This window comes from Apium graveolens, chromosome 5, assembly GCF_009905375.1.
Source record: "Apium graveolens cultivar Ventura chromosome 5, ASM990537v1, whole genome shotgun sequence".
NCBI lineage: Eukaryota > Viridiplantae > Streptophyta > Magnoliopsida > Apiales > Apiaceae > Apium > Apium graveolens.
Window position 1 is genome coordinate 293,541,304 of NC_133651.1, and position 15,641 is coordinate 293,556,944.

A 15,641-nucleotide genomic window follows, 5' to 3' on the forward strand; every position below is an offset into this window, starting at 1 on the left:
CTATTGCATACTAAAGTTAAGAATAAAAAGGCTATTGAATGAAGTAGTAATGAAGTTAGAATCCCATATTTGTGTTATATAAGTAAATCAATATTTTAATCTCTTAGTTAATTGCATGTTAGTTAATAATCTTAGTTAAATAAAACCAAATTGTTGTTCGTCTTAGCATTGAATAATAATTATACCATTGTTGCATAAGTACATTAATTGAAATTAACCTAAACCAGTCCCTGTGGGAAAGAACTAGAATTAATCTTATATTACTTTCGATCGCGTATACTTGCGTGAATATTAGCGCGTATTTTCATCCTAACAAGTTTTTGGCGCCGCTGCCGGGGACTCGGTGTTAATTTTTAATTTATGTATTTTTCATCAGTCTTCGTTAAAGTTCATTGACTCGGACATTGTTACTTGTTTCTTTGTCGTGTTTCAGGTACTCTAGTGAGTGTGTATGCATACGCGTTCTCGGTCTCATAAGAGAACTCTGGATCAAGCCGAGGAAGAAGTTGTAGTAGCTCAAGAAGTTTTTGAGGAAGTAGAAAAAGTTGAAGAAGAAGCTCTTGTCTAATGGGAGAACCGGAAGCAAATCCGAAGGCTTTGATGGACTATACTCAACCAAAGATCAATGATATTCAGTCTAGCATTATCAGGCCAGCCATCGCGGCTAACACCTTTGAGATCAAGTCAAGCACGATTCAGATGATACAGAACTCAGTTCAGTTTGGGGGTTCTCCTATAGAAGACCCCAACATGCACATCAAAGATTTCATCGAGATTTGTGACACTTTCAAGTTCAATGAAGTTTCTGAAAATGCTATAAAGTTGAGGTTTTTCCCATTCTCTATGAGGGATAAAGCTAAGTGTTGGTTACATTCTCTGCCACCAGGTTCTATCACCAAATGGGAAAATCTTGCTCAGAAGTTTTCACTAATTCTTTCCTATGGCGAAGACTGCTGCAATCAGGAATGCTCTTACTCAATTTGTACAGCAGTCTGGAGAATCTTTGTGTGAAGCTTGGGATCGCTACAAGGAGATGCTTAGGAAGTTTCCTCATCATGGGATGCCTGACTGGATGATCATTAAGTGTTTTTATAATGGGTTGGGTCCTACTTTAAGACCCATACTTGATGCAGCATCAGGAGGAGCCTTATGGGCTAAAAGCTACAATGAAGCTTATGAATTGATTGAGCCGATGGCTGCCAATGAATACCAAAACCCAACTCAAAGAATGCCTCAAGGCAAAGTAGCAGGAGTTCTGGAAGTGGACACAGCTACTGTTATAGTTGCTCAGCTTCAGGCTTGGACGATGAAGGTGGATTCTTTGGCTAATTTTGGAGTTAATCAGATCACTAGTGTCTGTGAGCTTTGTGTTGGAGCGCATGAGACTGATCAGTGTGCTATTTCTAGTAAATCAGATCAGTTCATGAGCAACTTTCAGAGATTGCAGCAACCAGTACCAGCCACCTATCATCCCACCGTAACAGGGGAAAAACAGGTTTATCCTCCACCTCCTTTTCCTAAGAGGCTGCAGAAGCAAAAGCTGGATAAGCAATTTGTTAAGTTCTTGGAAGTTTTCAAGAAACTTCATATCAACATACCTTTCACTGAAGCTCTTAAACAAATGCCTAGCTATGCGAAGTTTATGAAAGGTATTCTCTCTAGGAAAGTGAAGCTCGATGACTTAGAGACTGTTGCTCTTACGGAGGAATGCAGTGTTGTTCTGCAGCAGAAGTTGCCTCTGAAGCTTAAAGATCCTAGAAGCTTCAATATTCCTTGCACTATTGGAAACTTGTCGTTCGACAAGTGCTTATGTGATTTGCGAGCTAGCATCAATCTGATGCCTTTGTCTGTCTTCAAGAAGTTTGACTTACCTGATCCAAAGCCTACTTATATGTCGTTGCAATTGGCCGATCGTTCTATTACACATCCACGAGGCATTGTGGATGATGTCTTGGTCAAGGTGGACAAACTCATCTTTTCTGCTGATTTTTAATTCTTGATTTCGAGGAGGATAAGAAGATTCTCATAATCTTGGAAAGACCTTTCTTGGCTACTGGCCAAAACTTGATTGATTTGTAGAAGGGTGAGCTCACTATGCGAGTACTGGATCAGGATGTGACTTTTAATGTGTTCAATGCTATGAAGTTCCCTACTGATAATGAGGAGTGCTTAAAAGTGGAGTTGGTCGATTCTGTGGTTACTTCAGAACTTGATCAAATGCTAAAGTCTGATGCCTTAGAGAAAGCCTTATTAGGAAATTCAGATAGTGAAGATAACGAAGGTGATGGATAGTTGCAATATTTTAATGATTCTCCTTGAAAGTGAAGGCTGGATATGCCTTTTGAATCTCTTGTATTGGAGGAGCTGAACAAATCTTCAAAGCGCCTCAAGCCATCTATTGAGGAAACACCTACACTCGAGCTTAAACCATTTCCTGAACACTTAAGGTATGCTTTTTTAGGTGATATATCTACTTTGTTGGTTATCATTGCATCTGACCTTTCAGGTAGTGATGAGGAAAAGCTTTTGAGAATTTTGAGAGAGTTCAAATTGGAAATTGGATGGACTATAGCAGATATCAAGGGAATCAACCCTTCTTATAGCATGCATAAAATTCTGCTAGAGGAAGGTAGCAAGCTTACTGTTGAGCAACAGAGAAGGCTTAATCCGATCATGAAAGAAGTCGTGAAGAAGGAAATTCTTAAGTGGCTAGATGCAGGATTATCTATCTCATTTCTGACAGTTCTTGGGTGAGCCCATTGCAGTGTGTGCCAAAGAAAAGAGGCATCACAAATGTTTCTAATGAGAAGAATGAGCTCATTCTTACTCGAACAGTCATGGGGTGGAGAGTTTGCATGGATTACAGGAAGCTGAACAAGGCTACGAGAAAGGATCACTTCCCTCTTCCTTTTATTGATCAGATGTTTGACAGGTTGGCTGGGCATGATTATTATTGTCTTCTAGATGGCTATTCGGGTTATAATCAGATTTGTATTGCTCTAGAAGATCAGGAAAAGACTACCTTCACTTGTCCATTTGGTACTTTTGCTTTCAGAAGAGTTTTTTTTTGTGTGGTGCACCTGCCACATTTCAGAGATGTATGATGGCCATTTTCTCTGATATGATTGGTCAGAATGTGGAGGTATTTATGGATGATTTCTCTGTGTTCGGTGATTCTTTTAACGAGTGCTTGCAAAATCTTGGTGCCGTTCTTTAAAGGTGTGTTGAGACCAATCTGGTTTTCAACTGGGAGAAATGATATTTTATGGTGCAACATGGCATCATTCTTGGGCACAAGGTCTCTAGTAAGGGTCTTGAGGTGGATAAAGCCAAGGTGGGGGTAATTGAAAACCTTCCTCCAATTTTTGTTAAGGGAGTTCGCAGCTTTCTTGGTCATGCGGGTTTCTATCGGCGTTTCATCAAGGACTTCTCAAAAATCTCTAAACCGTTGTGCAATCTTCTAGAGAAATATGTCCCTTTCAAGTTTGATGACGAGTGCCTAGCTGCTTTTGAGCATTTAAAGAAGAGCTTGTTCACGATACCGGTCATAACTGCACATAATTGGGACGAACCTTTTGAAATGATGTGTGATGCAAGTGACTATGCAGTTGGAGCAGTCCTTGAGCAGAGGAAGAACAATATATTTCATGTGGTCTACTATGCTAGTAAGACCCTCAATGGTGTTCAACTGAACTATACTACTACTGAGAAAGAGCTATTGGGTATTTTCTATGGTTTTGAGAAGTTTTGATTGTATTTGCTTGGGACGAAGGTGACAGTTTTCACTGATCACGCTGCAATTTGCTATCTCGTCTCAAAGAAGGACTCGAGTCCTAGATTGATTCGATAGGTTCTTTTACTTCAGAAATTTGAGTTAGAGATCAAGGACATGAAAGGTACTGAGAATCTAGTCGTTGATCATCTCTCTCATTTGGAAGATCCTAGTGCAACTTCACAGGATAAGACATTGATTAATGAGTTTTTTCCTGATGAGCAGTTATTTGGGGTACAAGAGGAAGAACCGTGGTTTGTAGATATTTTGAACTACCTCGTGAGCAATATTATGCCCCCAGACTTGTCTTCTGCTCAAAGGAAGAAGTTCCTTCATGAGGTGAAGTGGTACATGTGGAATGAGCCATTTCTGTTTCAGCAAGGAGCTGACCAAGTCATCAAGAGATGTATTCCGTACAGTGAAACAGGGGGATCTTGCGAGATTTCCATTCGACTACTTATGGAGGACACTGTGGTGGAGAAAAGATAGCAGCTCGTATCCTTCAAGCAGGATTCTTCTGACCTACATTGTTTAAGGATGCGCATCAGTTTATTTTGAAGTGTGATCGATGCCAGCGTGTTGGTAATATGTCCAAGAGGGATGACATGCCTCTTAATGTGCTTCTCGAGATTGGAGTCTTTGATGTTTGGGGAATTGACTTCATGGGACCATTTATCTCATCTTACAATAATCAGTATATCTTATTGGCGGTTGATTAGGTCTCGAAATGGGTTGAAGTCAAGGCTTTGTCGATGAATGATGCAAAGGTAGTGCTTAATTTTCTTCATAAGCAGATATTCACAAGATTTGGGACTCCAAGAGTCATAATCAGTGACGAGGGATCGCATTTCTGCAATCACAAGTTCACTGCTATGATGTAGCGATATAATGTGAATCATCGCATTATTACAGCCTACCATCCTCAGACTAATGGTCAAGCTGAGGTATCTAACAGAGAGATCAAGCGTATTCTAGAGAAGGTTGTGTGTCCATCAAGGAAGGATTGGCCATTGAAGCTGGATGAAGCTGTTTGGGCGTATCGAACAACATACAAGACTCCGCTAGGAATGTCACCGTTTCAGTTGGTTTATGGAAAGGGATGTCATTTTTCAGTTGGAAGAAGTTGAACCTTGATATGGATGCAGCCGGAAAGAAAAGGATGTTTCAATTGAATAAACTCGACGAGTTTCAGTTTCAAGTATATGAGAACAACAAAATGTATAAGGAGAAAGTCAAGAGGTGGTACGATAGGGGTTTAGTGCTCAAATCATTTGTGTCGGGGCAACAAGTTCTTTTGTTCAACTCTCGTATCCGTCTTTTTCCTGGAAACTTGAACTCGAGGTGGTCAGGGTCGTTTATTGTCAAAACTGTATTTCCGCATGGAGCGGTTGAGATTTTTGAGAATGATCCAGGCCAAGCATTCAAGGTGAATGGACAGAGGTTGAAGCATTACTATGGGGATACGGCAAACCGCAAGGTGGTTAGTGCCATTTTATTTTCTACTTGATCTCGGGAATTCTACGTCGAGCTAGAGATGTAAACCAAGCGCTTCTTGGGAGGCAACCCAAGTTTGTTGTACATTAGTAGATAGAGGAAGAAGAAAACAAGAAGAAAACTACAAAAAAAGAAAAAAAAAAGAAAAATATTTAGTGCCAACTACAGAAGCATGGCGCGCCCGCGCTGAGAAGCGGGGTGGCCGCGCTAAAACTCTAGTAGCACGGCATGCCCGCGCTGGTAAGCGGGGTGGCCGTGCTGGAATTTCAGTAGCACGGCGCGCCCGCGCTTCTAGGCGGGGCTGCCACGCTGGCTCCCTGGACCTGAAAAAATAGAGAAATCAAAAATCAAATACAAAATCAAATCGCACCCGAATTTCTTGCTCCCACCTTCCATATTTCCCTCTCCAATTCAGTTTCAAACATCCCATTATTCCCATTATTCCCTTAATCAAATCCCACTTCTATTCCAAACCTAATTCTCTTCCTATATATACGCACACTAATACACAAATCTCTCCATCACTTTTCAATTATCAAAATCATACATCTCTCTTATACTCATATTTTACTCTCTCTTTTCAATTTAATGGCACCCAAAAGACAACGAACCCAAGTTAGCAGCAGCACCACTGATTTTTCTAGTGTTGGGGGTGTGAGGCCAAGGTTTGCAACTCCGGAGGCTGACGTGGAGTATACGAGGCTGCTTCTGAAGCCCATAGCCAAGGAGCGAGGTTTTCTGCCATCAGGGAGGGATGGTAAGTTGTTGGAGATGATTGTGGAGATGGGTTGGATTGCTTTTTGCGAGGCGCCAGCTGCGGTGCCTATGAGTGTGGTTCGCGAATTTTACGCGAATGCGAAGGCGGAGAAGAACGGGTATTCTGTGGTTAGGAAATTGACGGTGTATTATACCGTTGAGACTATTCGTCGAGTGATAAATCAACCCAAGAGGCAGCTGGGTCAGGATGATTGGAATGCGAAGACCGGCGAGGATTTTAACTTGGATTTGATTGTTACTACGTTGTGTGTTCCTGAGACTCACTGAAAGTTCAAGAGGGGCACGAATGAGTATGCTACTTTCCCATCTTCGTGCATGAACAGGTATGCCCGTGCATGGAACTCGTTTATTTGTTCAAACATTATGCCTTCATCATATGTGCATGATGTTACGGTGGACCGGGCAAAGCTATTGTGGGGTATTCTGCAGGGTGATTATGTGGACATGGGGTCTGTGATTTATCAGGGTATATTGAGGTTTTTGCGAGGGAGCACTACGGGGGCTATTCCATATGCTATATTATGACGAAGCATGGATTTTTAAAATATTAGAGAAAAACATTGGTTTTTATTGCTAGTTGTTGTGGCTAGGTGTCAATTGGCTAGTAGCCGGCTCATTTTATATGAGTAGTCTAGGGTTGAATGTGATGGAGCGAAACACACTCGTTTAGAAATCATGTGAAAAAAAGAGAAAAAAATTGAAAAAAAGAAGAAAAAATATATGTTTTATGCATAATTGATCACGAGTGGACTCTTTAATACTCGAGTTATTAAGTTCTTAGGGGATTTTGTGCCTAGTGACCTAAGGCTTTTATAGTCTGGGATCCACTAACCTAACGCTCGCTACATGGGTATCATTGCATAAGTCTTTTGTGGTCCTCATTCAATGCACGATCAAATAAGCATATTTATGTTTATTTATGTGTTATCAATAAAAGCATGAATCCATATAATAACTCCGATATAAGAATTGAAGTGTTGTCAGTCATTTTGAGTCTAGATTTTATTCTATTTATAACCTTGTGATTGTCTTGATGAGTAGTGAGTCATGAATATTGATCTAGTTGTGATATTATATCTGTTAAGCATTTGCACACACGCACGTTTTTGGCTTGTAAATTGATTTGTGGGATTTGATTGATCTTTGTGCGAATAACTGCATTTGTTGAGATGTTACTCATTGGTTGGTTTAGTTATTCTGAGGGGATCGTTGCATTCATATAGTTGTATTCATGCATTTTTTATTTCTTGTTCTTTGAGTCTGTTTATGCTAGAGGACAAGCATCGGTTCAAGTTTGGGGGTGTATTAAGAGGCATTTATGTCCACTTAGAATGCTTCATAAAGGCTTAGATTAGTGTTTTGTACTCACATATTTTGTTTATTTGATGTGTTTTGTAGTGTTTTTGCATTTCAGGCAGAGTTGGAGGAATCAGGAGGTTTAGCATTGCAATGATGCTAAAATTGTGTTAGGAAGGTGTCTTGAATAAAGCACATGGATCTCCATCTCAAACCAGTCAGAAAAACAAGCAGAAGAACTTTTTCTAGAAGGTCGGCGTGCCCGCGCTGTGCTAGCGTGTGTCCGCGCCGAAGATGCAGAAGGACAGCGCGCCCACGCTGGTAAAGCGTGCGGTCGCGCCGTGTCGAGATTTCATAATCCTGTGTCAATTAGAAGACTAATTTCTGGGCTTCTAGATTACTTGGGCTACTACATAAAGACAACTGAAAGAGGTTTTTCATAACAGAGCTTAAGGAGAAGGCAGCGAGAAGATCTATAGCACAATACAACCAAGGCGAAGAAGATCTAGTTTATTCTTGTGATTATTTGTTTTAAGTTGTAATCTGGGATGCTCGTTTCTTGTTTTGTTGAGCCTAATACTCTCGATTACGTACTTTGTTTATTTAATCGTTTATAAGACCTAGTTTATTATACCATGCTTTCATCGGAACAAAAGGTGATGATGAGTTCCGTTATGGGCTAATCGTTATCATGGAGTTCTAGCGGATTTACTTATGGATTTCAATAGTTAATATGTTTTGATACCTTAGTGTGTGGTGATTGTATAATATCCTAGTATTGGTTGTGCTTATTCGTCTTATGATCTTCGCGAACTTATAAGATAGTGTATTAATCTCTAATGAAGCGGCAGTGAATTTCGAGGTTTAGAACTTGCCATGCTAGCATAGGTTCATGTATTTGTTATGCATGATTCGTAGGTAATTTTTACCATCTTACTTGCCCTATGTAATCATGATAGATAACTTGCGCATTAAACCGTTGTGTTGTCAAAATTCTATAGACATATAGGATCTCAATGTAATTGGTGTCTATTCAGCTTCTATCTCTTTTGTGGATGTCTGGTAGTAGGGTAATTATACAACGAAAGTTGGCATTTACTAGTTTCGGGTTATCTGATTAGTGTCATCACCATTGCATGCTAAGGTTAAGAACAAAAAGGCTATTGAATGAAGTAGTAATGAAGTTAGAATCCCATGTTTGTGTTATATACATAAATCAACCTTTTAATCTCTTAGTTAATTGCATGTTAGTTAATAATCTTAGTTAAAAAAATAAATTGTTGTTCGTCTTAGCATTGAATAATAACCATACCATTGTTGTATAAGTACATTAATTGAAATAAACCTAAACCAGTCCTTGTGGGAATGAACTAGAATTAATTATATATTACCTGCGATCGCGTATACTTGAATGAATATTAGCGCGTGTTTTCGTCCTAACAACTACAGAGACAAAGTTCCCAAAGCACACTCCAAAGTTTTTCCCACATCCCAAATGAGGAAACTCATTGACTATAGGAGGAGGACTTCCGTCCAGGCATACCCCTGGAGGTCTCTGACCACGGACACCACCTTCTTGTGGTTGTATTACAGGAAGGAGTTCTTAAAAGGAGTACCTGCAAAAAATATGATAGTACTAATTTTCCATTGTCCTCCTGAAGTATCCAAAGAGTCCGTCCAAGTAGCACGTCGAAGTTGCATTTTGTGCCTAGTAGAATCTAAGGGCACCCAAATATTTCTGTATATTGGCGCCACCCTGTGTCATCAGCCTTTGATATTTTCATTTGTCATTCTAAAGTGTAGGGTGTGCCCTAACTTATTCAACAGTTAGGGCTCGCCTTAACCACCTCTATGAAAATCCAATGTGTGAATCTGTCAAAGTAATCATGTACGAGGAATCCGTCCAAGGAATCTATCAATCAAATATTTAGGGCTCGCCCTAACTTGTCCAAAGGCAAGGGCTTTCCATGGCCTGTCCAAGGGTTTTGGCGTGTGCCAACCTGTCCAAGGGTTTTGGCTCGTGCCAAGTTGTCCAAGGTTTGGGCTCGCCCTAACTTTTCCAATATTTGAGCTTGCCCTAACTCGTCCAAGGTTGGGGCTCGCCCTAACTTTGTTCAAGGTTTGGGCTCGCCCTAACTTTTCCAATGTTTAGGCTCTCCCTAACTTGTACAAGATTTGGGTTCGCCCTAAACTTTTCAAGGGAAAACCCATTTCCTTGGTCGTCCTTCCTTGGACGTCCATTTTTGGTCATCCGTGAAAATCCATTTTCTTGGCATCCGCCCAAATTGAGTTATGTTGACCTGACTTTGATCCGGATATCTCTTGTACCAAATTTTGGCTATAACAACTACCCCCAAATTCCATATGTCATTGGAAATGTGATTGGAATTTTTAACTTTCTCGGCTTCAAAAAATTAATATGCGTCATTTTCTTAATAAGGCGCACCTATGTTGGTGTAGCTTTCAGGGCGCAGCCAAATAATTGTAACTGATTAATATATTAATCGTGGAAGACATTCATCCCCATTAACTTTAAACCCTAAGCAAAAATCTATGTTATCCTTAATCATGAGGACGCGTCTTCTGCAAGAGGAGCATCTACCTTGACAATTGTCTTCATCCTTGGAGGGCGCATCCTCTATAAGAGGAACATCTACCTCGACAAGGTTTTCATCCTTGGAGGGCGCGTCCTCTGTAAGAGGAGCATCTACCTCGACAAAGTTTTCATCCTTAGAGGGCGCATCCTCTACAAGAGGAGCATCTACCTCGATAAGGTATTTATCCTTGAAGGGTGTGTCCTGTGTAAAAGGAGCATCTACCTCGACAAGGTATTCATCCTCTGATGGCGCGTCCTCTGTAAGAGGAGCATCAACCTCGACAATATATTCATCCTTAAAGGGTACGTCCTCTATAAGAGGAGTATCTACCTGGACCAGGTATTCATATGTGGCGGGCACGTCCTCACTAACCCGGTTAGGGTGAGCCCTGAGGGTTTTTTCAGACACCCCGCCAAATGTTTAAGGCGAGCCCTGAGGGTTTTCTCAGACACTCCGCCAAATGTTAAGGGCGAGCCCTGATGGTTTTCTCAGACACTTCACGTTTGCCCTTGCTTCTTCTAAAAGTTTCAAGTAAAATATATGATTAACCTCGGATTCTTGCTCAACATAGTGATATCTTTGGAATGAACGAATCTACTTTCCATGAGAACCATGGTTTCGAATCCATGAAAAGTGAAAGGAAATTTTCTAATCGGGTATATTAGAGCAGTGTTTAAAGATTATAAAACCATAGGGAGATCATCGGATCAATCACCTTTCTTCTCTTCCAACTTAGCCTTCAACGTGTGCTTGATAATCTTGTTAATGCCATAAGTCTTACCATTTCTCTACGGGTGGTAGACCGTGGCAAAATCTTTCTTTATGCGTAGATCTTCACACAATTTATTTTTTTAGCTCCTTGTTATCAAATTACTTTCCATTGTCCGATATGAGTTTATATGGGATTCCAAATCTACAAATAATAGAGTTGAAGATGAGTTCCCTGATCTTCTTTGATGTGATATTTTCTATGGGCACGGCTTCTGACCATTTAGTGAAATAATCCATAGTCATAACAACATGCTTGACACCCCTCCTTCGCCTGTTGGAGTTCGCCAATAAAATCAATCCTCCACAATGAAAATGGCCAAGTACTTATCACGCCAGAGAGGCAGTCGGGGCAGTCGAGTAGTTGGCAACAATCACAAGCCCAAACGAACTTAAAAGCAACTTCTTCCATTGAAGACCAATAATTCTCTTTTATGAGAATCTTCATGACCCGCAAACAACACTTCGAGTGGTTGCCACAAATTCCCTCATGTACTTCCCTGTGGATATAGTCACTTTCTTCATCATCGATGCATTTTAGTAGGGATTGATTAAATTCTCTTCGGTAAAGAACTCCATCATTCTCCATATATTTCGCTTTTTGGTAGCGGAGACACCGAGCTTTGCCCTTGTCTTCCATCAAAGTCTATATGATGATATAATCTTGTATCGGAGTTATCAAAGTTTCTTCCCTGACCTCTTCGACTTGTAATATATCTACTTCAGGGATACTCAGAACTTCTTGAATTTCTAATAAAAACCCTCCAAGCAACACACTTTCCATATGAGTGCTCATTTTTTCCAAGGCATCTGTATTGTGGTTCTTTTCCCTTGGCACACACTCTAATCTAACTTCGCCAAACCTCCATAGTAGGAGCTGCACACACCTCATGTAAAGTTCAGTTCAAGGTCCTCGAGCTTGGAACCCCCATTCACTTGGTTGGCAACCAACTCTTAATCATTTTATGCTACCAAATTCATAATTCCAACTTTCAATCCATTTTTAGACCATTGATTAAAGCTTCATACTCTGTATCGTTATCCATGGCTCATAACTTGAAGTGTATGGTACTCATCAAATGGTGCCCATCTAGATTAACCGAAGCAACTTCGGTGCCAACCCCATCATTATTAACTGCTCCATCCACATGCAAAATCCACTAAAGGCGTGGGAACTCTTCCTTTACACTATCATGAGTATTTTATTGTAAAGAAGGTTTGACCAATACTATAGTTATTTCGTCAATCTCGGATTCAAACTCAAGCAAAAAATTGGCCAAAGCCTAATCTTTGACTGATATCTGCGGAATAGTCCAAATCAAATTATCCCCACTCTATTGCCCATTTTAACATCCTTCATGATGACTCCGATTTATGCAAAATTTTCCGTAATGGATAAGCGGTATAAACCTTAATCTTGTGAGATTAAAAATATAGCCTTAGCTTCCTAGATGCGATGATCAAGGCATATACCATCTTTTTCATGCGTGTATACCTAGTTACAGCATCCAATAATCTTCTAATATTTACTTGAATCGTTGTCATCCATGGACGTAGATATTGTGTCTTCAGCCGAACTCATTTTTATACAGGCAAAGGGACGTGTGGATCCAAGTCAAGATCAACTTCGCGAAGGTCTTCCGCTAAGGCTTCTTCATGTGTAGGCGCGCCCTCTTGAGGAGGGAATTCTACTTCATCAGGGGCTTACTCTAAGCTTTACAGCGTCTCAAATTTTCCTTCAAGCCTTTCCCCATTGATTTCCTTTTAAATATACCACCTTCCAGAGGAATCTCATCTTCTTATAAGTGTTGTAATAAAGGTTGTTGGTCGAGCTTCCATTGTCCATGAAGACTTTGTAGACATTCTCCATTCCGATCTGAATTGATATGACTAAGGCATCATTTTGTGGGTAGTGTACCTATTTTTGCATCTTCTTATCTGAAAGTGATGTCCATGGATTCTCCTTTGAATATCTTTGGTGCCCTTGTTATCAGACTTTGGGCGTTGGTAAGAGGTCTGTACCTTGTTTCCCTAGCATATCTACCAAGTTCTCAATTGTTGCTCTTCACACTAGGGTATCTTCCAAATATTGCTCGGATGATTCCATCTCTGACAAACTTACTTTCTTCTAGAACTTCATTATTAGACCCCCGTGAGGTATGTCCACTTTCTTCTTTTACTTCATTTGATCCATTCCTATGCCTTTTCACTTCTTTAACCACCCATTCTTCAAGATACCATTCTCTAATCAGAGTCTTGATTTCATCTTTCATCTGGCGACATTCATAAGTGTTATGTCTTGATGATTCATGGTAATCGCTATATTTCTTCTTATCTTTGCTCTGACACGATGATAGAGCATCCATTTTTCTGAAAAGACCTTTATTCTTGTTTACTTAAAAAATGTGTTCAACAGAGGCGGCCAAAGGAATAAAATTACTTGGCCGATTCTCGTAGCTCAATGGTGGACTCCATTCTCTTGGAATAGTGGCATCGTTCACCCGGTTTGGACTATGGCTATCTCTGCGATATCTCGGGTATGAAGATCTGTCTCTTTTCTTTGGATTCCCTATCTAACTTCCTTGTGATATCGGACACATTTATTCCAATATTTCTCTATGGCTATGAAGAATTCATCTTACACCAAGACATCCGCCATAGTAGCTGGATCTTTCCCGTGTAGATGTTTCCTGAAGTCTGAACCCGCTCTCATCTCAGCTATCAAAAAGCTTTTAAGTGCCTCATCCAAAGCACCTCTTACAGTGGTGGACTCAATTGCATTGGTGGACTCAATAATGAATTTTTTCAAGCGGACAAATTTCATTCTCCGCGGCTTGACATTGGCTAATGTAGTGACCGAAGGAGCATATCTCACAATATCTTGAAACTCAAGACGGTGAAGGACTTTATCTTGGAGGCACTGTATTAGGTTTCCTTGTTGTTAATAGAAAAGGATTCCTTATATATTGTGTAGTTGTGCTTATATAAAGCACAGATTAGGTTCATGCTATAAGCATTGAGAACATTGTTATATCATTTTCATAACCTAGCAACTCTCAAGGATATTTGTTCATCCTTTTGAGAGAGCACGCTTGTAATCAGTTTTTATCTGTTAATATAAAAACTATTGATTCTGTTGAAGCTTAGTCGAATTTATTGTATTAACTATATTCACCCCCCCCCTCTACAGTTGATTGGGCCTAACAATTGGTATCAGAGCTTTCTGTTAACGTATAAACAGTTTAAGATTTGAAAATCAATCAACAAGGTCAGAAAAAGAAGAAGAAATACAGAATCCAAAACCACCACCCCCAGCCACATCACAGATCAGCAGCAACATGAGTAGATATGAAGCAATCAAGGTGCCAATCCTGAAGATACATGAATATCCAATCTGAAAAGTCAGGATGGCCATGTGTTTGGAAGCCACATATCCTGAATATCTAAACAGGATTTATTATGGTCCTCATAAACCAATGAAGGTAGTTGTTTATGTTGCAGGAGAACTAGATAAGATGACAGACAAAGACAGGAAGGACTATACTCCTAAAGATCTCTCATATATTATGAAGGATGCAAAAGTCAGACAAATCCTGCATAGCAATCTTGATAGTGTTATGTCAAATAGAGTTATTGGATGTAAGATAACAAAAGAAATATGTGATGCTTTAGAAGTAAAATGTCAAGGTACAACTGCTATCAAGAAGAATATGAGGACAGTACTTACTCAAGAATATGAGCACTTTGACTCAAGGGACAATGAGTCCTTAACTGAGATCTATGACAGATTTCAGAAGTTGCTGAATGACTTATCCCTTTTCAACAAAGAATATGATGTGGGACTTTAAAGTCACATTAATAAGGGATAACTATCAACTTAATAACACCTCTAGATGAGATCTAAGGAGTTCTAAAAACTTATAAACTAGAGATGGAGCAAAGAAACAAGAGGAAATGATCTAAATTTAGACCAGTTACACTCAAAGTTAAAGAGAAGCCAAAGGAGAAAGCTAGGAGGAAAAGCTACTCCAAAGGGAAAGCCATGATTGCAACGTCAGATACTGAATCATCAAATTATGATGATGACTCAAATACTGATACTGAATCAGATACTGACAGTGATCATAACAACAATGAAGACATGGATCAAATTGTTGCCCTACTGGTTAAAAGCTTCAAGAAGATGGTCTACAAGAACTTCAAGAAATGGAGAAGATTTTCCAGAAAAGGTTCTGGTTCTTCAAACTCTGATAAGAGGAACAACAGAAGAAATATTGATTGAAAGGATACAAGATTTGGAAAACTTGAAAAGTCAAAAGAGAGATGTTTAAACTGTGATTGAATTGGACACTTTGCAGCTGACTGCCAAAACCCAGAGCCGAGAAGAAACAAGCCTTGATCTCAAAGAAGAGAAATTGGGATGATTCATCAGATTTAGATGATGGAGTCAATTATGCTCTCATGGAAAATGCTGATGCTGAGGCTGATAATGCTGAATTAAAGGTACCTCTGACTACTCTTGCTTTTGATACTGATGATATCTATGAATTAATATTATTTCTTAAGACTCTGCATGTTAGTTATAGGGATCAAACCTTAGAAAATAATAGAATCAAGAGTGAAAACTCTGAGTTAAAGAAAATGAAGGATCACCTAAAAATTGAGTTGCTTTCCATGCTAGACATTCAAAAAGAAAGAGATAATGATGTTAATGTTAAAGAAAAATTGTTAGAAAAACATGCTTATCTAGAGAGAGTTAGGTAAAGAAAGAGAAGTTATTAAACTTTGGACTAACTCAGGAAAAACAACTCAGGAAATTCTAGAGAATGGTTGTTGGGGATCAGAATTAGGATATTCTACTAGATCTAATTCTGATAAGAAAATTGGAAAAGAAACTGAGAAAATAGAACCAATAAAAACTGATAGCAAGGTCAAAC

At 39.6% G+C, this 15,641-nt stretch overlaps 1 non-coding gene across 1 annotated transcript; it reads right to left on the reverse strand.

Annotated features, from left to right (window-relative positions):
- Positions 1–955: 955 nt before the first annotated feature.
- LOC141663123 (small nucleolar RNA R71) lies at positions 956–1,062 on the reverse strand. The gene has a single exon (XR_012551208.1). It is a non-coding gene; the product is annotated as a small nucleolar RNA R71 (small nucleolar RNA).
- Between the last annotated feature and the right edge of the window lie 14,579 nt (positions 1,063–15,641).